This window comes from Ranitomeya imitator, chromosome 1 (assembly GCF_032444005.1).
Source record: "Ranitomeya imitator isolate aRanImi1 chromosome 1, aRanImi1.pri, whole genome shotgun sequence".
Taxonomy (NCBI): Eukaryota; Metazoa; Chordata; class Amphibia; order Anura; family Dendrobatidae; genus Ranitomeya; species Ranitomeya imitator.
Window position 1 is genome coordinate 618,384,553 of NC_091282.1, and position 26,916 is coordinate 618,411,468.

The window sequence follows — 26,916 nt, forward strand, 5'->3', positions numbered from 1 at the left end:
ATCTCAGGCGGATTCAGAAGGCTCTGGCAGCCGTGCTCCTCACACCAGCATTATGGCAGGTGTGTACCCCATGGTTTGTGCACACGACGTCTATCTCAGGCGGATTCAGAAGCCTCTGGCAGCCGTGCTCCTCACACCAGCATTATGGCAGGTGTGTACCCCTTGGTTTGTGCACACGACGTCTTTCTCAGGCGGATTCAGAAGCCTCTGGCAGCCGTGCTCCCCACACCAGCATTATTGTAGGTGTGTACCCCATGGTTTGTGCACACAACGTCTTTCTCAGGCGGATTCAGAAGCCTCTGGCAGCCGTGCTCCTCACACCTGCATTATTGTAGGTGTGTGCCCCATGGCTTGTGCACACGACGTCTATCTCAGGCGGATTCAGAAGCCTCTGGCAGCCGTGCTCCTCACACCTGCATTATGGCAGGTGTGTGCCCCATGGCTTGTGCACACAACTTCTTTCTCAGGCGGATTCAGAAGCCTCTAGCAGCCGTGCTCCTCACACCAGCATTATTGTAGTTGTGTACCCCATGGTTTGTGCGCACAATGTCTATCTCAGGCGGATTCAGAAGCCTCTGGCAGCCGTGTTTCTCACACCAGCATTATTGTAGGTGTGTACCCCATGGTTTGTGCACACGACGTCTATCTCAGGCAGATTCAGAAGCCTCTGGCAGCCGTGCTCCTCACACCAGCATTATTGTAGGTGTGTAACCCATGGTTTGTGCACACGACGTCCTTCTCAGGTGGATTCAGAAGCCTCTGGCAGCCGTGCTCCTCACACCAGGATTATTGTAGGTGTGTACCCCATGGTTTGTGCACGTGACGTCTTTCTCAAGTGGATTCAGAAGCCTCTGGCAGCCGTGCTCCTCACACCAGCATTATTGTAGGTGTGTACCCCATGGTTTGTGCACACGACGTCTTTCTCAGGCGGATTCAGAAGCCTCTGGCAGCCGTGCGCCTCACACCAGCATTATGGCAGGTGTGTATACCATGGTTTGTGCACACAACGTCTTTCTCAGGCGGATTCAGAAGCCTCTGGCAGCCGTGCTCCTCACACAAGCATTATTGTAGGTGTGTACCCCATGGTTTGTGCACACGACGTCTTTCCCAGGCGGATTCAGAAGCCTCTAGCAGCCGTGCTCCTCACACCTGCATTATTGTAGGTGTGTACCCCATGGTTTGTGCACACAACGTGTTTCTCAGGCGGATTCAGAAGCCTCTGGCAGCCGTGCTCCTCACACCAGCATTATGGCAGGTGTGTATCCCATGGTTTGTGCACACGACATCTTTCTCAGGCGGATTCAGAAGCCTCTGGCAGCCGTGCTCCTCACACCAGCATTATTGTAGGTGTGTACCCCATGGTTTGTGCACACGACGTCTTTATCAGGCGAATTCAGAAGCCACTAACAGCCGTGCTCCTCACACCTGCAATATTGTAGGTGTGTACCCCATGGTTTGTGCACATGACGTCTATCTCAGGCGGATTCAGAAGCCTCTGGCAGCCGTGCTCCTCACACCAGGATTATTGTAGGTGTGTACCCCATGGTTTGTGCACACGACGTCTATCTCAGGCGGATTCAGAAGCCTCTTGCAGCCGTGCTCCTCACACCAGCATTATGGCAGGTGTGTACCCCATGGTTTGTGCACACGACGTCTATCTCAGGTGGATTCAGAAGCCTCTGGCAGCCGTGCTCCTCACACCAGCATTATGGCAGGTGTGTACCCCATGGTTTGTGCACACGACGTCTTTCTCAGGCGGATTCAGAAGCCTCTGGCAGCCGTGCTCCCCACACCAGCATTATTGTAGGTGTGTACCCCATGGTTTGTGCACACAACGTCTTTCTCAGGCGGATTCAGAAGCCTCTGGCAGCCGTGCTCCTCACACCTGCATTATTGTAGGTGTGTGCCCCATGGCTTGTGCACACGACGTCTATCTCAGGCGGATTCAGAAGCCTCTGGCAGCCGTGCTCCTCACACCTGCATTATGGCAGGTGTGTGCCCCATGGCTTGTGCACACAACTTCTTTCTCAGGCGGATTCAGAAGCCTCTAGCAGCCGTGCTCCTCACACCAGCATTATTGTAGTTGTGTACCCCATGGTTTGTGCGCACGATGTCTATCTCAGGCGGATTCAGAAGCCTCTGGCAGCCGTGTTTCTCACACCAGCATTATTGTAGGTGTGTACCCCATGGTTTGTGCACACGACGTCTATCTCAGGCAGATTCAGAAGCCTCTGGCAGCCGTGCTCCTCACACCAGCATTATTGTAGGTGTGTAACCCATGGTTTGTGCACACGAAGTCCTTCTCAGGTGGATTCAGAAGCCTCTGGCAGCCGTGCTCCTCACACCAGGATTATTGTAGGTGTGTACCCCATGGTTTGTGCACGTGACGTCTTTCTCAAGTGGATTCAGAAGCCTCTGGCAGCCGTGCTCCTCACACCAGCATTATTGTAGGTGTGTACCCCATGGTTTGTGCACACGACGTCTTTCTCAGGCGGATTGAGAAGCCTCTAGCAGCCGTGCTCCTCACACCAGGATTATTGTAGTGTGTACCCCATGGTTTGTGCACACGACGTCTTTCTCAGGCAGATTCAGAAGCCTCTGGCAGCCGTGCTCCTCACACCAGCATTATGGCAGGTGTGTACCCCATGGTTTGTGCACACGACGTCTTTCTCAGGCGGATTCAGAAGCCTCTGGCAGCCGTGCTCCTCACACCAGCATTATGGCAGGTGTGTATACCATGGTTTGTGCACACAACGTCTTTCTCAGGCGGATTCAGAAGCCTCTGGCAGCCGTGCTCCTCACACCAGCATTATTGTAGGTGTGTACCCCATGGTTTGTGCACACGACGTCTTTCTCAGGCGGAATCAGAACCTTCTAGCAGCCGTGCTCCTCACACCAGCATTATTGTAGGTGTGTACCCCATGGTTTGTGCACACAACGTCTTTCTCAGGCGGATTCAGAAGCTTTTGGCAGCCGTGCTACTCACACCAGCATTATGGCAGGTGTGTACCCCATGGTTTGTGCACACGACATCTTTCTCAGGCGGATTCAGAAGCCTCTGGCAGCCATGCTCCTCACACCAGCATTATTGTAGGTGTGTACCCCATGGTTTGTGCACACGACGTCTTTATCAGGCAAAGTCAGAAGTCACTAACAGCCGTGCTCCTCACACCTGCAATATTGTAGGTGTGTACTCCATGGTTTGTGCACACAACGTCTTTCTCAGGCGGACTCAGAAGCCTCTGGCAGCCGTGCTTCTCACACCAGCATTATGGAAGGTGTCTACCCCATGGTTTGTGCACATAACGTCCTTCTCAGGCAGATTCAGAAGCCTCTGGCAGCCGTGCTCCTCACACCAGCATTATGGCAGGTGTGTATCCCATGGTTTGTGCACACGACGTCTTTCTCAGGCAGATTCAGAGGCCTCTGGCAGCCGTGCTCCTCACACCTGCATTATGGCAGGTGTGTACCCCATGGTTTGTGCACATGACGTCTATCTCAGGCGGATTCAGAAGCCTCTGGCAGCCGTGCTCCTCACACCAGGATTATTGTAGGTGTGTACCCCATGGTTTGTGCACACGACATCTATCTCAGGCGGATTCAGAAGCCTCTGGCAGCCGTGCTCCTCACACCAGCATTATGGCAGGTGTGTACCCCATGGTTTGTGCACACGACGTCTATCTCAGGCGGATTCAGAAGCCTCTGGCAGCCGTGCTCCTCACACCAGCATTATGGCAGGTGTGTACCCCATGGTTTGTGCACACGACGTCTTTCTCAGGCGGATTCAGAAGCCTCTGGCAGCCGTGCTCCTCACACCAGCATTATTGTAGGTGTGTACCCCATGGTTTGTGCACACAACGTCTTTCTCAGGCGGATTCAGAAGACTCTGGCAGCCGTGCTCCTCACACCAGGATTATTGTACTTTTGTACCCCATGGTTTGTGCACACAACGTCTTTCTCAGGCGGATTCAGAAGCCTCTAGCAGCCGTGCTCCTCACACCAGCATTATGGCAGGTGTGTATCCCATGGTTTGTGCACACGACGTCTTTCTCAGGCAGATTCAGAAGCCTCTGGCAGCCGTGCTCCTCACACCTGCATTATGGCAGGTGTGTACCCCATGGTTTGTGCACATGACGTCTATCTCAGGCGGATTCAGAAGCCTCTGGCAGCCGTGCTCCTCACACCAGGATTATTGTAGGTGTGTACCCCATGGTTTGTGCACACGACGTCTATCTCAGGCGGATTCAGAAGCCTCTGGCAGCCGTGCTCCTCACACCAGCATTATGGCAGGTGTGTACCCCATGGTTTGTGCACACGACGTCTATCTCAGGCGGATTCAGAAGCCTCTGGCAGCCGTGCTCCTCACACCAGCATTATGGCAGGTGTGTACCCCATGGTTTGTGCACACGACGTCTTTCTCAGGCGGATTCAGAAGCCTCTGGCAGCCGTGCTCCTCACACCAGCATTATTGTAGGTGTGTACCCCATGGTTTGTGCACACAACGTCTTTCTCAGGCGGATTCAGAAGACTCTGGCAGCCGTGCTCCTCACACCAGGATTATTGTACTTTTGTACCCCATGGTTTGTGCACACAACGTCTTTCTCAGGCGGATTCAGAAGCCTCTAGCAGCCGTGCTCCTCACACCAGCATTATTGTAGGTGTGTGCCCCATGGTTTGTGCACACGACGTCTTTCTCAGGCGGATTCAGAAGCCTCTGTCAGCCGTGCTCCTCACACCTGCATTATGGCAGGTGTGTACCCCATGGTTTGTGCACACAACTTCTTTCTCAGGCGGATTCAGAAGCCTCTAGCAGCCGTGCTCCTCACACCTGCATCATGGCAGGTGTGTACCCCATGGTTTGTGCACACAACGTCTTTCTCAGGCGGATTCAGAAGCCTCTGGCAGCCGTGCTCCTCACACCAGCATTATTGTAGGTGTGTACCCCATGGTTTTTGCGCACGACGTCTATCTCAGGCGGATTCAGAAGCCTCTGGCAGCCGTGCTCCTCACACCAGGATTATTGTAGGTGTGTACCCCATGGTTTGTGCACACGACGTCTATCTCAGGCGGATTCAGAAGCCTCTGGCAGCCGTGCTCCTCACACCAGCATTATGGCAGGTGTGTACCCCATGGTTTGTGCACACGACGTCTTTCTCAGGCGGATTCAGAAGCCTCTGGCAGCCGTGCTCCTCACACCAGCATTATTGTAGGTGTGTACCCCATGGTTTGTGCACACAACGTCTTTCTCAGGCAGATTCAGAAGACTCTGGCAGTCGTGCTCCTCACACCAGGATTATTGTACGTGTGTACCCCATGGTTTGTGCACACAACGTCTTTCTCAGGCGGATTCAGAAGCCTCTAGCAGCCGTGCTCCTCACACCAGCATTATTGTAGGTGTGTGCCCCATGGTTTGTGCACACGACGTCTTTCTCAGGCGGATTCAGAAGCCTCTGGCAGCCGTGCTCCTCACACCTGCATTATGGCAGGTGTGTACCCCATGGTTTGTGCACACAACTTCTTTCTCAGGCGGATTCAGAAGCCTCTAGCAGCCGTGCTCCTCACACCTGCATTATGGCAGGTGTGTACCCCATGGTTTGTGCACACAACGTCTTTCTCAGGCGGATTCAGAAGCCTCTGGCAGCCGTGCTCCTCACACCAGCATTATTGTAGGTGTGTACCCCATGGTTTGTGCGCATGACGTCTATCTCAGGCGGATTCAGAAGCCTCTGGCAGCCGTGGTTCTCACACCAGCATTATTGTAGGTGTGTACCCCATGGTTTGTGCACACGACGTCTATCTCAGGCAGATTCAGAAGCCTCTGGCAGCCATACTCCTCACACCAGCATTATTGTAGGTGTGTAACCCATGGTTTGTGCACACGACGTCTTTCTCAGGTGGATTCAGAAGCCTCTGGCAGCCGTGCTCCTCACACCAGCATTATTGTAGGTGTGTACCCCATGGTTTGTGCACACGACGTCTTTCTCAGGCGGATTGAGAAGACTCTAGCAGCCGTGCTCCTCACACCTGCATTATTGTAGGTGTGTACCCCATGGTTTGTGCACACGACGTCTTTCTCAGGTGGATTCAGAAGCCTCTGGCAGCCGTGCTCCTCACACCAGGATTATTGTAGGTGTGTACCCCATGGTTTGTGCACACGACGTCTTTCTCAGGCAGATTCAGAAGCCTCTGACAGCCGTGCTCCTCACACCAGCATTATGGCAGGTGTGTACCCCATGGTTTGTGCACACGACGTCTTTCTCAGGCGGATTCAGAAGCCTCTGGCAGCCGTGCTCCTCACACCAGCATTATGGCAGGTGTGTATACCATGATTTGTGCACACAACGTCTTTATCAGGCGGATTCAGAAGCCTCTGGCAGCCGTGCTCCTCACACCATCATTATTCTAGGTGTGTACCCCATGGTTTGTGCACACGACGTCTTTCTCAGGCGGATTCAGAAGCCTCTAGCAGCCGTGCTCCTCACACCTGCATTATTGTAGGTGTGTACCCCATGGTTTGTGCACACAACGTCTTTCTCAGGCGGATTCAGAAGCCTCTGGCAGCCGTGCTCCTCACACCAGCATTATTGTAGGTGTGTATCCCATGGTTTGTGCACACGACATCTTTCTCAGGCGGATTCAGAAGCCTCTGGCAGCCGTGCTCCTCACACCAGCATTATTGTAGGTGTGTACCCCATGGTTTGTGCACACAACATCTTTATCAGGCGAATTCAGAAGCCACTAACAGCCGTGCTCCTCACACCTGCAATATTGTAGGTGTGTACCCCATGGTTTGTGCACACAACGTCTTTCTCAGGCGGATTCAGAAGCCTCTGGCAGCCGTGCTCCTCACACCAGCATTATGGAAGGTGTCTACCCCATGGTATGTGCACATAACAACCTTCTCAGGCAGATTCAGAAGCCTCTGGCAGCCGTGCTCCTCACACCAGCATTATGGCAGGTGTGTACCCCATGGTTTGTGTACACGACGTCTTTCTCAGGCAGATTCAAAAGCCTCTGGCAGCCGAGCTCCTCACACCAGCATTATGGCAGGTGTGTATTCCATGGTTTGTGCACATGACGTCTTTCTCAGGCGGATTCAGAAGCCTCTGGCAGCCGTGCTCCTCACACCAGCATTATGGCAGTTGTGTACCCCATGGTTTGTGCACACGACGTCTTTCTCAGGCGGATTCAGAAGCCTCTGGCAGCCGTGCTCCCCACACCAGCATTATTGTAGGTGTGTACTCCATGGTCTGTGCGCACAACGTCTTTCTCAGGCGGATTCAGAAGCCTCTGGCAGCCGTGCTCCTCACACTAGCATTATTGTAGGTGTGTACCCCATGGGTTGTGCACACGACGTCTTTCTCAGGCGGATTCAGAAGCCTCTAACAGCCGTGCTCCTCACACCTGCATTATTGTAGGTGTGTACCCCATGGTTTGTGCACACAACGTCTTTCTCAGGCGGATTCAGAAGCCTCTGGCAGCCGTGCTCCTCACACCAGCATTATGGCAGGTGTGTACCCCATGGTTTGTGCAGACGACGTCTTTCTCATGCAGATTCAGAAGCCTCTGGCAGCCGTGCTCCTCACACCAGCATTATGGCAGGTGTGTACCCCATGGTTTGTGCACACGACGTTTTTCTCAGGCGGATTCAGAAGCCTCTGGCAGCCGTGCTCCTCACACCAGCATTATGGCACGTGTGTATCCCATGGTTTGTGCACACGACATCTTTCTCAGGCGGATTTAGAAGCCTCTGGCAGCCGTGCTCCTCACACCAGCATAATGGCAGGTGTGTACCCCATGGTTTGTGCACACGACGTCTTTCTGAGGCGGATTCAGAAGCCTCTGGCAGCCGTGCTCCTCACACCAGCATTATTGTAGGTGTGTACGCCATGGTCTGTGCGCACGACATCTTTCTCAGGCGGATTCAGAAGCCTCTGGCAGCCATGCTCCTCACACCAGCATTATGGCAGGTGTGTAGCCCATGGTTTGTGCACACGATGTCTTTCTCAGGCGGATTCAGAAGCCTATGGCAGCCGTGCTCCTCACACCAGCATTATTGTAGGTGTGTACTCCATGGTCTGTGCGCACGACGTCTTTCTCAGGCGGATTCAGAAGCCTCTGGCAGCCGTGCTCCCCACTCCAGGATTATTGCAGGTGTGTACCCCATGGTTTGTGCAGCCGACGTCTTTCTCAGGCGGATTCAGAAGCCTCTGGCAGCCGTGCTCCTTACACCAGCATTATTGTAGGTGTGTACTTCATGGTCTGTGCGCACGACGTCTTTCTCAGGCGGATTCAGAAGCCTCTGGCAGCCGTGCTCCTCACACCAGGATTATTGTAGGTGTGTACTCCATGGTCTGTGCGCATGACGTCTATCTCAGGCGGATTTAGAAGCCTCTGGCAGCCGTGGTTCTCACACCAGCATTATTGTAGGTGTGTACCCCATGGTTTGTGCACACGACGTCTATCTCAGGCAGATTCAGAAGCCTCTGGCAGCCGTGCTCCTCACACCAGCATTATTGTAGGTGTGTAACCCATGGTTTGTGCACACGACGTCTTTCTCAGGCGGATTCAGAAGCCTCTGGCAGCCGTGCTCCTCACACCAGGATTATTGTAGGTGTGTACCCCATGGTTTGTGCACACGACGTCTTTCTCAGGTGGATTCAGAAGCCTCTGGCAGCCGTGCTCCTCACACCAGCATTATTGTAGGTGTGTACCCCATGGTTTGTGTACACGACGTCTTTCTCAGGCGGATTGAGAAGCCTCTAGCAGCCGTGCTCCTCACACCTACATTATTGTAGGTGTGTACCCCATGGTTTGTGCACACGACGTCTTTCTCAGGTGGATTCAGAAGCCTCTGGCAGCCGTGCTCCTCACACCAGGATTATTGTAGGTGTGTACCCCATGGTTTGTGCTCACGACGTCTTTCTCAGCCAGATTCAGAAGCCTCTGGCAGCCGTGCTCCTCACACCAGCATTATGGCAGGTGTGTACCCCATGGTTTGTGCACACGACGTCTTTCTCAGGCGGATTCAGAAGCCTCTGGCAGCCGTGCTCCTCACACTAGCATTATGGCAGGTGTGTATACCATGGTTTGTGCACACAACGTCTTTCTCAGGCGGATTCAGAAGACTCTGGCAGCCGTGCTCCTCACACCAGCATTATTGTAGGTGTGTACCCCATGGTTTGTGCACACAACGTCTTTCTCAGGCGGATTCAGAAGCCTCTAGCAGCCGTGCTCCTCAAACCTGCATTATTGTAGGTGTGTACCCCATGGTTTGTGCACACAACGTCTTTCTCAGACGGATTCAGAAGCCTCTGGCAGCCGTGCTTCTCACACCAGCATTATGGCAGGTGTGTATCCCATGGTTTGTGCACACGACATCTTTCTCAGGCGGATTCAGAAGCCTCTGGCAGCCGTGCTCCTCACACCAGCATTATTGTAGGTGTGTACCCCATGGTTAGTGCACACGACGTCTTTATCAGGCGAATTCAGAAGCCACTAACAGCCGTGCTCCTCACACCTGCAATATTGTAGGTGTGTACCCCATGGTTTGTGCACACAACGTCTTTCTCAGGCGGATTCAGAAGCCTCTGGCAGCCGTGCTCCTCACACCAGCATTATGGAAGGTGTCTACCCCATGGTTTGTGCACATAACGTCCTTCTCAGGCAGATTCAGAAGCCTCTGGCAGCCGTGCTCCTCACACCAGCATTATGGCAGGTGTGTACCTATGGTTTGTGCACACGACGTCTTTCTCAGGCAGATTCAAAAGCCTCTGGCAGCCGTGCTCCTCACACCAGCATTATGGCAGGTGTGTATCCCATGGTTTGTGCACATGACGTCTTTCTCAGGCGGATTCAGAAGCCTCTGGCAGCCGTGCTCCTCACACCAGCATTATGGCAGGTGTGTACCCCATGGTTTGTGCACACGACGTCTTTCTCAGGCGGATTCAGAAGCCTCTGGCAGCCGTGCTCCCCACACCAGCATTATTGTAGGTGTGTACTCCATGGTCGGTGCGCACAACGTCTTTCTCAGGCGGATTCAGAAGCCTCTGGCAGCCGTGCTCCTCACACCAGCATTATCGTAGGTGTGTACCCCATGGGTTGTGCACACCAAGTCTTTCTCAGGCGGATTCAGAAGCCTCTAACAGCCGTGCTCCTCACACCTGCATTATTGTAGGTGTGTACCCCATGGTTTGTGCACACAACGTCTTTCTCAGGCGGATTCAGAAGCCTCTGGCAGCCGTGCTCCTCACACCAGCATTATGGCAGGTGTGTACCCCATGGTTTGTGCACACGACGTCTTTCTCAGGCAGATTCAGAAGCCTCTGGCAGCCGTGCTCCTCACACCAGCATTATGGCAGGTGTGTACCCCATGGTTTGTGCACACGACGTTTTTCTCAGGCGGATTCAGAAGCCTCTGGCAGCCGTGCTCCTCACACCAGCATTATGGCAGGTGTGTATCCCATGGTTTGTGCACACGACATCTTTCTCAGGCGGATTCAGAAGCCTCTGGCAGCCGTGCTCCTCACACCAGCATTATTGTAGGTGTGTACGCCATGGTCTGTGCGCACGACATCTTTCTCAGGCGGATTCAGAAGCCTCTGGCAGCCATGCTCCTCACACCAGCATTATGGCAGGTGTGTAGCCCATGGTTTGTGCACACGATGTCTTTCTCAGGCGGATTCAGAAGCCTATGGCAGCCGTGCTCCTCACACCAGCATTATTGTAGGTGTGTACTCCATGGTCTGTGCGCACGACGTCTTTCTCAGGCGGATTCAGAAGCCTCTGGCAGCCGTGCTCCTCACTCCAGGATTATTGCAGGTGTGTACCCCATGGTTTGTGCAGCCGACGTCTTTCTCAGGCGGATTCAGAAGCCTCTGGCAGCCGTGCTCCTTACACCAGCATTATTGTAGGTGTGTACTTCATGGTCTGTGCGCACAACGTCTTTCTCAGGCGGATTCAGAAGCCTCTGGCAGCCGTGCTCCTCACACCAGGATTATTGTAGGTGTGTACTCCATGGTCTGTGCACACGACGTCTTTCTCAGGCGGATTCAGAAGCCTCTGGCAGCCGTGGTCCTCACACCAGGATTATTGTAGGTGTGTACCCCATGGTTTGTGCACACGAAGTCTTTCTCAGGCGGATTCAGAAGCCTCTAACAGCCGTGCTCCTCACACCTGCATTATTGTAGGTGTGTACCCCATGGCTTGTGCGCACGACGTCTTTCTCAGGCGGATTCAGAAGCCTCTGGCAGCCATGCTCCTCACACCAGCATTATGGCAGGTGTGTACTCCATGGTCTGTGCGCACGACGTCTTTCTCAGGTGGATTCAGAAGCCTCTGGCAGCCATGCTCCTCACACCAGCATTATGGCAGGTGTGTACCCCATGGTTTGTGCACACGACGTCTTTCTCAGGCAGATTCAGAAGCCTCTGGCAGCCGTGCTCCTCACACCAGCATTATGGCAGGTGTGTGCCCCATGATTTGCGCACACGACGTCTTTCTCAGGCGGATTCAGAAGCCTATGGCAGCCGTGCTCCTCACACCAGCATTATGGCAGGTGTGTATTCCATGGTTTGTGCACACGATGTCTTTCTCAGGCGGATTCAGAAGCCTATGGCAGCCGTGCTCCTCACACCAGCATTATTGTAGGTGTGTACTCCATGGTCTGTGCACACGATGTCTTTCTCAGGCGGATTCAGAAACCTCTGGCAGCCGAGCTCCTCACTCCAGGATTATTGCAGGTGTGTACCCCATGGTTAGTGCGGCCGACGTCTTTCTCAGGCGGATTCAGAAGCCTCTGGCAGCCATGCTCCTCACACCAGGATTATTGTAGGTGTGTACTCCATGGTCTGTGCGCACGACGTCTTTCTCAGGCGGATTCAGAAGCCTCTGGTAGCTGTGCTCCTCACACCAGGATTATTGTAGGTGTGTACTCCATGGTCTGTGCGCACGACGTCTTTCTCAGGCGGATTCAGAAGCCTCTGGCAGCCGTGCTCCTCACACCAGCATTATGGCAGGTGTGTACCCATGGTTTGTGCACACGACGTCTTTCTCAGGCAGATTCAAAAGCCTCTGGCAGCCGTGCTCCTCACACCAGCATTATGGCAGGTGTGTATCCCATGGTTTATGCACATGACGTCTTTCTCAGGCGGATTCAGAAGCCTCTGGCAGCCGTGCTCCTCACTCCAGCATTATGGCAGGTGTGTACCCCATGGTTTGTGCACACGACGTCTTTCTCAGGCGGATTCAGAAGCCTCTGGCAGCCGTGCTCCCCACACCAGCATTATTGTAGGTGTGTACTCCATGGTCTGTGCGCACGACGTTTTTCTCAGGCGGATTCAGAAGCCTCTGGCAGCCGTGCTCCTCACACCAGCATTATCGTAGGTGTGTACCCCATGGGTTGTGCACACCACGTCTTTCTCAGGCGGATTCAGAAGCCTCTAACAGCCGTGCTCCTCACACCTGCATTATTGTAGGTGTGTACCCCATGGTTTGTGCACACAACGTCTTTCTCAGGCGGATTCAGAAGCCTCTGGCAGCCGTGCTCCTCACACCAGCATTATGGCAGGTGTGTACCCCATGGTTTGTGCACACGACGTCTTTCTCAGGCAGATTCAGAAGCCTCTAGCAGCCGTGCTCCTCACACCAGCATTATGGCAGGTGTGTACCCCATGGTTTGTGCACACGACGTTTTTCTCAGGCGGATTCAGAAGCCTCTGGCAGCCGTGCTCCTCACACCAGCATTATGGCAGGTGTGTATCCCATGGTTTGTGCACACGACATCGTTCTCAGGCGGATTCAGAAGCCTCTGGCAGCTGTGCTCCTCACACCAGCATAATGGCAGGTGTGTACCCCATGGTTTGTGCACACGACGTCTTTCTGAGGCGGATTCAGAAGCCTCTGGCAGCCGTGCTCCTCACACCAGCATTATTGTAGGTGTGTATGCCATGGTCTGTGCGCACGACATCTTTCTCAGGCGGATTCAGAAGCCTCTGGCAGCCATGCTCCTCACACCAGCATTATGGCAGGTGTGTAGCCCATGGTTTGTGCACACGATGTCTTTCTCTTGCGGATTCAGAAGCCTATGGCAGCCGTGCTCCTCACACCAGCATTATTGTAGGTGTGTACTCCATGGTCTGTGCGCACGACGTCTTTCTCAGGCGGATTCAGAAGCCTCTGGCAGCCGTGCTCCTCACTCCAGGATTATTGCAGGTGTGTACCTCTTGGTTTGTGCAGCCGACGTCTTTCTCAGGCGGATTCAGAAGCCTCTGGCAGCCATGCTCCTTACACCAGCATTATTGTAGGTGTGTACTTCATGGTCTGTGCGCACGACGTCTTTCTCAGGCGGATTCAGAAGCCTCTGGCAGCCGTGCTCCTCACACCAGGATTATTGTAGGTGTGTACTCCATGGTCTGTGCACATGACGTCTTTCTCAGGCGGATTCAGAAGCCTCTGCCAGCCGTACTCCTCACACCAGCATTATTGTAGGTGTGTACCCCATGGTTTGTGCGCACGACGTCTTTCTCAGGTGGATTCAGAAGCCTTTGGCAGCCGTGCTCCTCACACCAGCATTATTGTAGGTGTGTACTCCATGGTCTGTGCACACGACGTCTTTCTCAGGCGGATTCAGAAGCCTCTGGCAGCCGTGGTCCTCACACCAGGATTATTGTAGGTGTGTACCCCATGGTTTGTGCACACGACGTCTTTCTCAGGCGGATTCAGAAGCCTCTAACAGCCGTGCTCCTCACACCTGCATTATTGTAGGTGTGTACCCCATGGTTTGTGCGCATGACGTCTTTCTCAGGCGGATTCAGAAGCCTCTGGCAGCCATGCTCCTCACACCAGCATTATGGCAGGTGTGTACTCCATGGTCTGTGCGCACGACGTCTTTCTCAGGCGGATTCAGAAGCCTCTGGCAGCCATGCTCCTCACACCAGCATTATGGCAGGTGTGTACCCCATGGTTTGTGCACACGACGTCTTTCTCAGGCAGATTCAGAAGCCTCTGGCAGCCGTGCTCCTCACACCAGCATTATGGCAGGTGTGTGCCCCATGGTTTGTGCACACGACGTCTTTCTCAGGCGGATTCAGAAGCCTCTGGCAGCCATGCTCCTCACACCAGCATTATGGTAGGTGTGCATCCCATGGTTTGTGCACACGACGTCTTTCTCAGGCGGATTCAGAAGCCTCTGGCAGCCGTGCTCCTCACACCAGCATTATGGCAGGTGTGTTCCCCATGGTTTGTGCACACGACGTCTTTCTCAGGCGGATTCAGAAGCCTCTGGCAGCCGTGCTCCTCACACCAGCATTATGGCAGGTGTGTATTCCATGGTTTGTGCACACGATGTCTTTCTCAGGCGGATTCAGAAGCCTATGGCAGCCGTGCTCCTCACACCAGCATTATTTTAGGTGTGTACTCCATGGTCTGTGCGCACGACGTCTTTCTCAGACGGATTAAGAAGCCTCTGGCAGCCGTGCTCCTCACACCAGCATTATGGCAGGTGTGTATTCCATGGTTTGTGCACACGATGTCTTTCTCAGGCGGATTCAGAAGCCTATGGCAGCCGTGCTCCTCACACCAGCATTATTGTAGGTGTGTACTCCATGGTCTGTGCGCACGACGTCTTTCTCAGGCGGATTCAGAAACCTCTGGCAGCCGAGCTCCTCACTCCAGGATTATTGCAGGTGTGTACCCCATGGTTAGTGCGGCCGACGTCTTTCTCAGGCGGATTCAGAAGCCTCTGGCAGCCGTGCTCCTCACACCAGGATTATTGTAGGTGTGTACTCCATGGTCTGTGCGCACGACGTCTTTCTCAGGCGGATTCAGAAGCCTCTGGCAGCTGTGCTCCTCACACCAGGATTATTGTAGGTGTGTACTCCATGGTCTGTGCGCACGACGTCTTTCTCAGGCGGATTCAGAAGCCTCTGGCAGCTGTGCTCCTCACACCAGGATTATTGTAGGTGTGTACTCCATGGTCTGTGCGCACGACGTCTTTCTCAGGCGGATTCAGAAGCCTCTGGCAGCTGTGCTCCTCACACCAGCATTATTGTAGGTGTGTACTCCATGGTCTGTGCGCACGACGTCTTTCTCAGGCGGATTCAGAAGCCTCTGGCATCCGTGGTCCTCACACGAGGATTATTGTAGGTGTGTACTCCAAGGTCTGTGCGCACGACGTCTTTCTCAGGCGAATTCAGAAGCCTCTGGCAGCCGTGTTCCTCACACCAGCATTATTGTAGGTGTGTACGTCACTTCTGGCTGCCTCCAGTCAGAAGTTCCAGGCAGATCTGCGCTCAGATGCTATCCTGGAGATAGCTTCGCCAAGAAGCCCCCCTCTGAGACTGATAAGGAGAGGGTATTCTGGGAGCAAGGGAAGTTGTACTGGGAAACGATTCCCTGTACAATCTGTACGCTTCTGAGATTGGGGCAGGGGCCGTCTTGTCTCAGAGGGAGTCTGATGGTTCTTTGATGAAACCGTGTGCTTTTTTTTCCAGAAAGTTTTCGCCTACGGAACGCAATTATGATGTCGGCAATCGGGAGTTGTTGGCTATGAAGTGGGTGTTTGAGGAGTGGCGACATTGGCTTGAGGGAGCTAAACACCGTGTTGTGGTCCTGACCGATCATAAGAATCTGATTTACCTCGAGTCGGCCAAGCGGCTGAATCCTAGACAGGTTCGATGGTCCCTGTTTTTCTCCCGTTTTGATTTTGTGGTCTCGTATCTTCCGGGATCTAAGAATGTTAAGGCTGATGCCCTCTCTAGGAGTTTTTCGTCTGATTCTCCTGGAGTCCTTGAGCCGGTTGGCATTCTTAAGGAGGGGGTGATTCTTTCTGCTATCTCCCCTGATTTGTGCCGGGTGCTTCAGGAATTTCAGGCTGATAGGCCTGACCGCTGTCCAGTGGGGAAGCTGTTTGTTCCTGATAGATGGACAAGTAAGGTCATTTCTGAGGTTCATTGTTCAGTGTTGGCTGGTCATCCTGGGATTTTTGGTACCAGAGATTTGGTTGCTAGGTCCTTTTGGTGGCCTTCCTTGTCTCGCGATGTGCGTGCTTTTGTGCAGTCCTGTGGGACTTGCGCCCGGGCCAAGCCTTGCTGTTCCCGCGCTAGTGGGTTGCTTTTGCCTTTGCCGGTCCCTGAGAGGCCCTGGAAGCATATTTCCATGGATTTTATTTCGGATCTTCCTGTTTCCCAGAAGATGTCTGTTATCTGGGTTGTTTGTGACCGGTTCTCGAAAATCGTCCATTTGGTACCTTTGCCTAAGTTGCCTTCCTCCTCAGATCTGGTTCCATTGTTTTTTCAGTATGTGGTTCGTTTGCATGGCATTCCGGAGAATATTGTGTCTGACAGAGGTTCTCAGTTTGTCTCTAGATTTTGGCGGGCCTTTTGTGCTAGGATGGGCATTGATTTGTCTTTTTCTTCGGCGTTTCATCCTCGTTTTTCTTCTGGGCAGGTTGAGCCTTCTGATTGTCCTGGTGTTGATTCTGTGGTTGGCAGGCTGCAGCAGATTTGGACTCATGTGGTGGACAATTTGACGTTGTCTCAGGAAAGGGCTCAACGTTTTGCTAACCGCCGTCGGCGTGTTGGTCCCCGGCTTCGTGTGGGGGATTTGGTTTGGTTGTCTTCTCGTCATGTTCCTATGAAGGTTTCTTCTCCTAAGTTTAAGCCTCGGTTTATTGGTCCTTATAAAATTTCTGAAATTATTAATCCGGTCTCTTTTCGTTTGGCTCTTCCAGCCTCTTTTGCCATTCATAATGTTTTCCATAGATCTTTGTTGCGGAGATATGTGGTGCCCGTTGTTCCCTCGGTTGACCCTCCTGCCCCAGTGTTGGTTGAGGGAGAGTTGGAATATGAGGTTGAGAAGATTTTGGATTCTCGTTTTTGGAGGCGGAGGCTCCAGTATCTTGTCAAGTGGAAGGGTTATGGCCAGGAGGATAATTCTCGGGTTGTTGCCTCCGATGTCCATGCTACCTGATCGGCCTGGGGGCTCTGGTGAGGGTTCGGTGACCCCTCCTCAAGGGGGGGGGGGGTACTGTTGTGAATTCCGTTCTTGGGCTCCCTCCGGTGGTTGTAAATGGCACTTTTGTGAATTCTGCCCTTGGGCTCCCTCTGGTGGTTTTGAGTGGAACTGCTGCTCCTTGGGTTTAGCTTTAGCAGCTGCTTTCACTAATCGTCTCTCCTGGCTCTGCTATTTAACCTGGGTCTAGTCTTCAGCCTATGCCACTTGTCAATGTTCTCTGGCTGGAGTCACATCTCTGCTTGGATTCTCCTGGTTTCCTGACCAGTTCTGCTAAGATAAGTTCTGGCTTTGCTCATTGGCTTTGCTTATTGTTCTGTGCATTCTATTTTTGTCCAGCTTGTCATTATGGATTTTTTTCTGTTAGCTGGAAGCTCTGGGAAGCAGATTTACCCTCCACACCTTTAGTCAGGTGTGGAGATTTTGTAAACTCTGTGTGGATTGTTTTGTAGTTTTTATACTGACCGCACAGTATCCTTTCCTGTCCTATCTATCAAGCTAGACTGGCCTCCTATGCTAAAATCTGATTTCATCTCTGCGTATGTTATTTTTCCCTCCTCTCACCGTCAATATTTGTGGGGGGCTATCTTTCCTTTGGGGATTTTCTCTGAGGCAAGATAGGTTTCCTGTTTCCATCTTTAGGGGAAGTTAGATCTTTGGCTGTGCCGAGGGGTCTAGGGAGCGTCAGGTACCCCCCACGGCTATTTCTAGTTGCGCTGCTAGGTTCAGGGTCTGCGGTCAGTACAGATACCACCTCCTTCAGAGCTTGTCTCATGTTGTTCCTAAACCACCAGATCATAACGGTATGGCTCTGCTCCCCCGTCCCATCTTGTATGCATGGCTCTGCTCCCCCGTCCCATCTTGTATGCATTGCTCTGCTCCCCCGTCCCATCTTGTATGTATGGCTCTGCTCCCCCCGTCCCATCTTGTATGTATGGCTCTGCTCCCCGTCACAGCTTGTATGTATGGCTTTGCTCCCCCCATCCCATCTTGTATGCATGGCTTTGTTCCCCCCATCCCATCTTGTATACATGACTCTGCTATCCCCTGTCCCATCTTGTATGTATGGCTCTGCTCCCCTGTCCCATCTTGTATGCATGGCTCTGCTCCACCCTCCCATCTTGTATCTATGGCTCTCCTCCCCCTGTGCCATCTTGTATGCATGGCTCTGCTCCCCGTCCCATCCTGTATGTATGGCTCTGCTACCCCCGTCCCATCTTGCATGTATGGCTGTGCTCCCCCTGCCCCATCTATTATGAATGGCTTTGCTCCCCCGTCCCATCTTGTATGTATGGCTCGGCTCCCCCCACTCCCATCTTGTATGCATGGCTTCCCCTTCCATGCCCCGTCCTCCTCCCGTCCTCCTCTGTCTTCCCCTCCTCCTTCTCCTTCCTACCCCCATCCTTTTCTGTCCTCCTCCCATCCTCCTCCCATCCTCCTCCCTCCCCTGTCATACTCACCTTTCTCCTCCGTGCCGAAAATCCCTGCATCTCTGTCGCGGCGCTGCAGCTTCTTCCTGTGTGAGCGGTCATGTGGTACCTATCATTAAGGTCATTAATATGCATCCTTATTCGTGACCTTAATGAGTGGTACCATGTGACCGCTCACAAAGGAAGAAGCTGCAGCGCCGGGACAGAGATGCAGGGACTTTCGGTACGGAGGAGAAAGGTGAGTATTATGTCTGCAAAGAGGGAGGTGGAGAGGTGGGCAGGTGGGCGGGCGGCAGTGACCCCGAACTTTAATTAAAGAAAAAAAACTTGCTCAAGTGCCGCCCCTGACATCCTGGCGCCCTAGGCACATGCCCTCAAATGCCTAGTGGAAAATATGGCCCTGAGAAAGGTGAGTATTATGTCTGCCAGAAGGGAGGTGAGCAGGTGGCTGGGCGGGTGGCGGTGACCTCGGACTTTAATTTAAAAAAAAACAACTTGCTCAGGTGCCACCCCCCGCATCCTGTCGCCCTAGACACGTGCCCTCAAGTGCCTAGTGGCAAATACGGCCCTGCGTGTGTCTCCCTTGTAGTCCTTGTGCCAAAGAAGGATCGGACCACCCAGTTCTGCGTGGACTACAGGGTGCTCAATGCCATAGCAGCCTCCGATGCACACCCAATGCCCCGCATTGAGGAGCTGCTTGAACAGTTAGCTAGTGCAAGCTATCTATCCATCATGGATCTGAGCCGGGGATATTGCATACAGGGGATAAATACCACCACACCATGGCCATACCACATATTACTACCACAGTGACCGAATAATAGCACGTACAAGGAACAAATACCGCCACACCATGACCCGACCACATATTACTACCTCTGTGACCGATTAATAACACATACAAGGAACAAATACTGCCACTCCATGGCCAGATCACATATTCCCACTACATAGTGACCGAACACTACAATACTGATCATTAATAAAAAAACTCAATACTAATGTCATTATACACAAGAGATCTGTACTTAATATACAGTGTCCGTGTACAGGTCATACAGTGATCACTGGTGACATTATACACAGGAGTTCTGTATACAGTGTCAGTGAACAGGTAATACAGTGATCACCTGTGACATTATACACAGGAGCTCTGTATATAATGTACAGGTAATACAGTGATCACCATTGACATTTTATACAGGAGCACTGCATATAGTGTCAGTGTACAGGTAATACAGTGACTACTGGTGACATTATACACAGGATCTCTGTATATAGTATACAGTATATAATGTAAGTGTACAGGTAACATACTTACTCACCGATGACATCTCTAGTTGAAGTCCTTCATATTCACTTTTCTTCATTCAGTTCAGACCGCCATCACTTCTTTCAGCCAGGAGATGTCTCTGCACAAAATAACAGTTAATAACAAAAATAACAGTTATCTAGAGCACATTCCCCAATTTTTCCCCAACCTTTATACTATAGCAGATGAAGAAAAAATCGACCGTGTCGCCCTGCACAGTAACAGGACCTCTCCTACCCCACACTGAAAACAGTATCCTCAAAAATAATATCCTTTAATTAGCCCCTACAGTAATAATATCCCACATTCTATATCCCATGTGTCCTCCCATTCTGGACCAATGTGTCCACCCATTCTGCCTCATGCCTCTCCATACTGCCACCATATCTCTCCATATTGCCCCCATAGTCGTCCATAATATTATAATGCATCCCAAAGTCATATATAGTAGTATAATACATAGTAGTATAATGCACCCCCATATCGGTATAATGCAGCCCCATAGCAATATAATGCACCCCCATAGCAGTATAATACACCTCCATAGTATAATGCAGCCCCTTAGTGGTATAATGCACCCCATAGTGGTATAATGCACCTCATTGTATAATGCACCCCAATAGTGGAATAATGCACCCCCTTAGCGGTATAATGCATCCCATAATATAATGTAGCCCCATCGGGGTATAATGTAGCCTCATGTGGGTATGATGCAGCCCCATAGTAGTATAATGCACCCCATAATATAATGCACCCCATAGTATAATGCAGCCCCATCTATATATATAATTGTCTAAGGTCCACTTCCGTCTGTCTGTCTGTACTCCCCTCCAGTCAGTGCCCCCTCTAAAGCAGTCCGTTAAACAGACTGCATTACATCGCGGCATAATGCGGTGTAACGCAGTCCGTTAACGCTGCCAACTTTTTACTATTGATGCTGCATATGCAGCATCAATAGTTGAAACATAATGTTAAAAATAATAATTAAAAAAAAATCATTATATTCTCACCTTCTGGCGTCCGCACCAGCCTTTCCTGCTCCTCGCGACGTTTCAGTCCCAAGAATGTATTGCGGCAATGACCCCAGATGATGTAGCGGTCTCGCGAGACCGCTACATCATCACGGGTTATTGCCGCAAGGAATTACTGGGAATGGAGCGTCGCGACCAGCATCACTAAAGGCCTGGGCTGGATCCGTAGGCCGCCGGAAGGTCAGTATATAACTATTTTTTATTTTAATTATTTTTTTGACAGGGATATGGTGCCCACATTGCTATATATTACGTGGGCTGTGTTATATACTGCATGGGCTGTGTTATATACTGCATGGGCAGTGTTATATACTACATGGGCTGTGCTATATACTACGTGGGCTGTGTTATATACTACGTGGGCTGTGTTATATACTGCGTGGGCTGTGTTATATAATGCGTGGGCTGTGTTATATTCTATGTCGCTGTGCTATATACTACGTGGGCTATGCTATATACTATGTGGGCTGTGCTATATACTAGGTGGCTGGGCAATATACTACGTGGCTGTGCTATATACTACGTGGCTGTGCAATATACTACGTGGCTGTGCAATATACTACGTGGGCTGTGTTATATACTGCGTGGGCTGTGCTATATACTACGTGGCTGTGCTATAAACTATGTGGCTGTGCAATATACTACGAGGCTGTACAATATACTATGTGGCTGTGCTATATACTACGTGGGCTGTGCTATATACTACGTGGGCTGTGCTATATACTACGTGGCTGTGCTATAAACTACGTGGCTGTGAAATATATTACGTGGCTGTGCAATATACTATGTGGCTGTGCTATATAGTACGTGGCTGTGCTATATACTGCGTGGGCTGTACTATATACTACGTGGCTGTGCTATAAACTATGTGGCTGTGCAATATACTACGAGGCTGTACAATATACTATGTGGCTGTGCTATATACTACGTGGGCTGTGCTATATACTACGTGGCTGTGCTATAAACTACGTGGCTGTGCAATATATTACGTGGCTGTGCAATATACTATGTGGCTGTGCTATATAGTACGTGGCTCTGTTATATACTACGTAGCTGTGCTATATACTACATGTCTGTGCTACAGTCATGGCCAAAAGTATTCACACCCCTGCAATTCTGTCAGATAATACTCAGTTTCTTCCTGAAAATGATCGCAAACACAAATTCTTTGGTATTATTATCTTCATTTAAATTTGTCTTAAATGAAAAAGCACAAAAGAGAATGAAGCAAAAAGCAAAACATTGATCATTTAACACAAAACTACCAAAATGGGCCAGACAAAAGAATTGGCACCCTCAGCCTAATACTTGGTTGCACAACCTTTAGCCAAAATAACTGCGACCAACCGCTTCCGGTAACCATCAATGAGTTTCTTACAATGCTCTGCTGGAATTTTAGACCATTCTTCTTTGGCAAACTGCTCCAGGTCCCTGATATTTGAAGGGTGCCTTCTCCAAACTGCCATTTTTAGATCTCTCCACAGGTGTTCTATGGGATTCAGGTCTGACTCATTGTTGGCCACCTTAGAAGCCTCCAGTGCTTTCTCTCAAACCATTTTCTAGTGCTTTTTGAAGTGTGTTTTGGGTCATTGTCCTGCTGGAAGACCCATGACCTCTGAGGGAGACCCTGCTTTCTCACAATGGGCCCTGCATTATGCTGAAACATTTGTTGGTAGTCTTCAGACTTCATTATGCCATTCACACGGTCAAGCAGTCCAGTGCCAGAGGCAGCAAAGCAACCCCAAAACATCAGGGAACCTCTGCCATGTTTGACTGTAGGGACCGTGTTCTTTTCTTTGAATGCCTCTTTTTTTCTCCTGTAAACTCTATGTTGATGCCTTTGCTCAAAAAGCTCTACTTTTGTCTCATCTGACCAGAGAACATTCTTCCAAAACGTTTTAGGCTTTTTCAGGTAAGTTTTGGCAAACTCCAGCCTGGCTTTTTTATGTCTCGGGGTAAGAAGTGGGGTCTTCCTGGTTCTCCTACCATACAGTCCCTTTTCATTCAGACACCGACGGATAGTACGGGTTGACACTGTTGTACCCTCGGACTGCAGGGCAGCTTGAACTTGTTTATGTTAAAAATCGTTATTGCGCAAAAATATCTAATCAAGACTTAACCAGGTGCGTTATTCTTAAAAGAAAAATGTCATGATATTCTGACGAAAGTATAGTGGTTTATTGAGTTATCCACCATCGCAGCAAAAACATAAAAGGTAGATGAAACAATTACAAACAGAGTGTCCATGTGTAGATATCAGCGCTTCTCCTGTTACTCATCTTTAAAAGGAAGAATGGTAAAAGTCATCTGTCTGTGTGAAAGTCTGAAGTCATCATGGCATGGAGTAGCTAACAGCTGTTGTTCCTCGTGTCTTGTCTCATGTCCATGGAGAATGATGGTGAAGGCAGGGAGGTGACCGTCCCACGTGACAAAAAACCCCCCACCCCCTCCTAAGAGACGTTTATATATGGTTTCTACAGATCACGTGTCTTCTGTATATGGAGTTAACTTATACTCTGAGCTACATACACAGAAATAGCTTTTGATAGTGTCAGCAAGAAACCATGTGCTCGGTACAGAATAATTAATATTTAACAATTCCCCCTTTTGAGGGTGACAGACATTGATTGGAACCCTCAAATTAAAATATTAATAAAATCTTCTTTCTTCTTTGGCAAAATGATGTAATAAATAATATTATTAATAATAATATCGTTATATGTTCTCAATAATATAATGATATGTAAATTCATGTTATGGTAAGCCGTGACTAATATTCATATAAAATATATATTATTATACTTCCCTATATCTACTTGAAGCATCTCAGGTCTGATGTCATCTGGTCTTCATCTGGTCTTCATCTTGGTTCTTCTTCTTGGTTCTTTCAAACAATCTTTAATATGTCTTTTGCAATAGATGATAGCATGTAGATATGTAGAGACCGTGTGTCATGTGTCAATCAAAGTCCATAAATTCAAATGTTGATAAGAAAACAAAGTTCATAGATGAAATGTAGCTTTAATATCTGTGCAGTGTCACTTTTAGAGACCTGGACTTACATTGGCTCGCCTTGGAAATCATCTGGAATCCTCAAATCATCCGCACTGGTCTTGGGACAGGTGTGACGTCTTTGGTCAGCACAGCAAGGGTTACATTTACTCTTCCTTGCTAAACATAGCACCATAACCAGTCCTTAGTGCACAGGACACATGTCAGGGTTGTAGCGTCCTGACAATTACCTGAGTGTTCACCAGCTTTCATGGAAGTCTTATAGGTGATAGGAAACCACTGGAACGTAATAACACAGTTCATCTTTGATACTGTACTCAGTTGTCAGTGATGGATGCTGTAGTTGTTGTCAGTAGTGACATGAATTGTATTTGACACAGTCTATTATCATTCAGAAATCATAGCATCGTTACCTTGTGGAACTTCTGGATAACGGCTTTTCTTCTTGTAACTTTTAAGAATCAATTGAATTTAGAAAAATGTAAAATCTTTATTAACGTCTTTAGTATCTTGATTGAAGTCTTCATTCCCTATTCTATACCAAATCTGGTAATTTTCCTAACTTATAATATCACAGCGTACCATAGCAATCAGTAATATTCATATAATTATTTTATCAGAATATTAATATGAAATTTATATTTGGAAAAATTAAATAATAATATATTATTAACCATATTCTTCATGTGATTAGACATTTTTATGTCGTAGGTGTAATTTCTTTTTGAACCCATAGATGTCAGTGTGTCTTTTGTAACAAGTGCTGATATTTATTATTAAAACTTTATTAATTTATGTTCAGTAGACCAATAATATGTAAGTATGTATAGCCATGAACCAAAATAAGTATATATATGAATAAATGAATGAATGAGTGAAAGAATTGTTGTATTTAACTCAGAATTGAAATTTTCTTATATAATGAAACCATATGATCACTATATTTGATAAAGCAATATGCTTGTAGACATTACTCTATTAAATATTGATTTTTCCTTGATGAAAAATAAGAATGAAAAATAAAAATTGAAAGAAAAGTGGAAAAAAATGAAAAATAAAAATGAGAATAAAAAATAAAAATAAGAATAAGGCCTTTATATGTTGATGACAAATGCTGAGGTTATGTCTTAGTAACACATTCCCTTAATATTTTTGTAGATGTTGTCATAACCTTGGATTACCAAAATATTGAAATTATGCAGCTTTGCATAGAATACCCTTCATTAGAGAAAAAAATGACTTTTATAATATTTATTGTTATTGTACCCAATAATACCTTATTCATATTTCTTCTTTATTAAAATGTGTGAAGAAGAGGTATTGATGAAATGTGATGATGTGATCAGGATCAAAAACACATTTCCCCCTTAATATCAAAAAATATTATTTTATGAAAAAATTAATTTGTAAAAACCCAAGTGAAAAATAATTATTTTTATTACTGTCATATCAACTTTATGACTTATATTTGTTTGAAGATGTATACTTATTTATGTAACTATAAAAAAACACTGAATATGAAAAAATTATAATTTGGAAAAATTAATCTAAATGTAGTTTCTAGAAAAATCATATTGATGTATTATTGTACTTATTAAATAATAATCACCAAAGAAATATATGTTGCATAATAATATTTAAATATATCTTAATATTCTAATAATTTAACTGAATCCTATTATTATTATTTTTTTTTAAACACACAGTTGTTGGTTTTTTTTCTGACATACCATAAATCATGAGGCCTCAGTCAAACTGTGCATACACATTCTACATTCCACATACCACGCTCTGGTCACTCTTGCATTACACACTTAGCATTAGGTTCTTTCACTCTCATATGTCAAGTTCACTCCCAGCAGCTGCTCATATGCTCATCTGTCACCTGTCACATGTGACTCACATAGACGTTCACAATGTATATTTCACATACAAAAAATACACATATATTAACCCAAAATATTGTATCCTAATTATCAATCAATGCGCATTGTAATCTATTAAATTTAGTATTCTAATATTCCTTTGAATATTCCCCAAATATTATTTAACAGTATCAGTATGTTTTAAACTATAGAAAGGACTGGACTCATTTACAAGAAACTTGAGTTGAATGTTCTAACGCTATTTCGGTACAAGCCTGTAACTAAGACCCTTTGAATGTAAGGCTGAGGAAAATTCCTAAAATTAAAAAACAAGGCTATATGATATTCCTTAACTCACATATGTCACACCATGCACCATGCAGTGGGAGGAAAAAAAAAACATGTTACAGAAAAACATGTAGTACACACATTTTTAGGTTATTAGATATATTATTTTAAGTGTTAAATATATATATATATATAAATCATGCAGTTAATATAGCTTCCTGTGTGAATAAGACATAAATTCATGAAACAGGTATTTTTTGTTCAATCCTCGCTTTGAAAGTAAAATTCTAAGGGAAATGAAAGATAAAGGTTAATTTCATATTTATTTCAAAACAAAATAATTTAAATATCTTATACATATGTATATATTTAATAAATGTATTTAATTGTAATTCTAAATATTTTTTACTGGAGTAAATTTTAATTATTTCACTATATATATAAAAATACAGTTAATATAATCTCTATTTATACAAATATGCTACAGTATTTACTGTATACTATATTAATATATATAACTGCAGAATTATATTGAATAAAATAATTACATATTAATAAATAATACATTGTATAACTCATCATATAATATAATTACATATTTAGCCAATTCCTATCCCAAAATGTAACTCTCTGTCGATTATCTGAAATGCTTTATTTAGTAAGGTCAGATTTAACCCTATGGACTCTTTGAAGAACTGCTGTGATAATGGAGTGTTCAGCTGAGCTCCCCCTGAGATACTCACCTGCTTCCGTCTGTCAGTTTCCGCCATCTTTAGAGACAGATCTGACCCTTCAGATTTTAAATCTTTCAGAGAAATTTCTTTAATAGACTCCTGAATCTTTTCATAGGGTTTATAGCAAATATGTAATTTTCTTCGTACTTCATAGATTTGATTTTGGATCAGTTTTGGAGATTTTGATTTTGGCTTTTGATAAGATTGAATTCTGCCTGGTTTCAAAAACTTAGG